This window comes from Schistocerca gregaria, unplaced genomic scaffold (assembly GCF_023897955.1).
Source record: "Schistocerca gregaria isolate iqSchGreg1 unplaced genomic scaffold, iqSchGreg1.2 ptg001300l, whole genome shotgun sequence".
Lineage (NCBI taxonomy): Eukaryota > Metazoa > Arthropoda > Insecta > Orthoptera > Acrididae > Schistocerca > Schistocerca gregaria.
In genome coordinates, this window is record NW_026062612.1 from 32,501 (window position 1) to 35,000 (window position 2,500).

Genomic DNA, 2,500 nt, shown 5'->3' on the forward strand with positions numbered 1-2,500 from the left:
TAGGCAAAGGGACAACGTGGGTTAGGTTAAGGGACAACGTGGGTTAGGTTAAGGGACAACGTGGGTTAGGTTAAGGGACAACGTGGGTTAGGTTAAGGGACAACGTGGGTTAGGTTAAGGGACAACGTGGGTTAGGTTAAGGGACAACGTGGGTTAGGTTAAGGGACAACGTGGGTTAGGTTAAGGGACAACGTGGGTTAGGTTAAGGGACAACGTGGGTTAGGTTAAGGGACAACGTGGGTTAGGTTAAGGGACAACGTGGGTTAGGTTAAGGGACAACGTGGGTTAGGTTAAGGGACAACGTGGGTTAGGTTAAGGGACAACGTGGGTTAGGTTAAGGGACAACGTGGGTTAGGTTAAGGGACAACGTGGGTTAGGTTAAGGGACAACGTGGGTTAGGTTAAGGGACAACGTGGGTTAGGTTAAGGGACAACGTGGGTTAGGTTAAGGGACAACGTGGGTTAGGTTAAGGGACAACGTGGGTTAGGTTAAGGGACAACGTGGGTTAGGTTAAGGGACAACGTGGGTTAGGTTAAGGGACAACGTGGGTTAGGTTAAGGGACAACGTGGGTTAGGTTAAGGGACAACGTGGGTTAGGTTAAGGGACAACGTGGGTTAGGTTAAGGGACAACGTGGGTTAGGTTAAGGGACAACGTGGGTTAGGTTAAGGGACAACGTGGGTTAGGTTAAGGGACAACGTGGGTTAGGTTAAGGGACAACGTGGGTTAGGTTAAGGGACAACGTGGGTTAGGTTAAGGGACAACGTGGGTTAGGTTAAGGGACAACGTGGGTTAGGTTAAGGGACAACGTGGGTTAGGTTAAGGGACAACGTGGGTTAGGTTAAGGGACAACGTGGGTTAGGTTAAGGGACAACGTGGGTTAGGTTAAGGGACAACGTGGGTTAGGTTAAGGGACAACGTGGGTTAGGTTAAGGGACAACGTGGGTTAGGTTAAGGGACAACGTGGGTTAGGTTAAGGGACAACGTGGGTTAGGTTAAGGGACAACGTGGGTTAGGTTAAGGGACAACGTGGGTTAGGTTAAGGGACAACTTGAGTTAGGTTAAGGGACAACTTGAGTTAGGTTAAGGGACAACTTGAGTTAGGTTAAGGGACAACTTGAGTTAGGTTAAGGGACAACTTGAGTTAGGTTAAGGGACAACTTGAGTTAGGTTAAGGGACAACTTGAGTTAGGTTAAGGGACAACTTGAGTTAGGTTAAGGGACAACTTGAGTTAGGTTAAGGGACAACTTGAGTTAGGTTAAGGGACAACTTGAGTTAGGTTAAGGGACAACTTGAGTTAGGTTAAGGGACAACTTGAGTTAGGTTAAGGGACAACTTGAGTTAGGTTAAGGGACAGCTTGAGTTAGGTTAAGGGACAGCTTGAGTTAGGTTAAGGGACAACTTGAGTTAGGTTAAGGGACAACTTGAGTTAGGTTAAGGGACAACTTGAGTTAGGTTAAGGGACAACTTGAGTTAGGTTAAGGGACAACTTGAGTTAGGTTAAGGGACAACTTGAGTTAGGTTAAGGGACAACTTGAGTTAGGTTAAGGGACAACTTGAGTTAGGTTAAGGGACAACTTGAGTTAGGTTAAGGGACAACTTGAGTTAGGTTAAGGGACAACTTGAGTTAGGTTAAGGGATAATGTGGTACAACCACAGTTAGGTTAAGGGATAATGTGGTACAACCACAGTTAGGTTAAGGGATAATGTGGTACAACCACAGTTAGGTTAAGGGATAATGTGGTACAACCACAGTTAGGTTAAGGGATAATGTGGTACAACCACAGTTAGGTTAAGGGATAATGTGGTACAACCACAGTTAGGTTAAGGGATAATGTGGTACAACCACAGTTAGGTTAAGGGATAATGTGGTACAACCACAGTTAGGTTAAGGGATAATGTGGTACAACCACAGTTAGGTTAAGGGATAATGTGGTACAACCACAGTTAGGTTAAGGGATAATGTGGTACAACCACAGTTAGGTTAAGGGATAATGTGGTACAACCACAGTTAGGTTAAGGGATAATGTGGTACAACCACAGTTAGGTTAAGGGATAATGTGGTACAACCACAGTTAGGTTAAGGGATAATGTGGTACAACCACAGTTAGGTTAAGGGATAATGTGGTACAACCACAGTTAGGTTAAGCGATAATGTGGTACAACCACAGTTAGGTTAAGCGATAATGTGGTACAACCACAGTTAGGTTAAGCGATAATGTGGTACAACCACAGTTAGGTTAAGCGATAATGTGGTACAACCACAGTTAGGTTAAGCGATAATGTGGTACAACCACAGTTAGGTTAAGCGATAATGTGGTACAACCACAGTTAGGTTAAGCGATAATGTGGTACAACCACAGTTAGGTTAAGCGATAATGTGGTACAACCACAGTTAGGTTAAGCGATAATGTGGTACAGCCACAGTTAGGTTAAGCGATAATGTGGTACAGCCACAGTTAGGTTAAGCGATAAAGTTGGTTAAATTTGGTATTGTGTG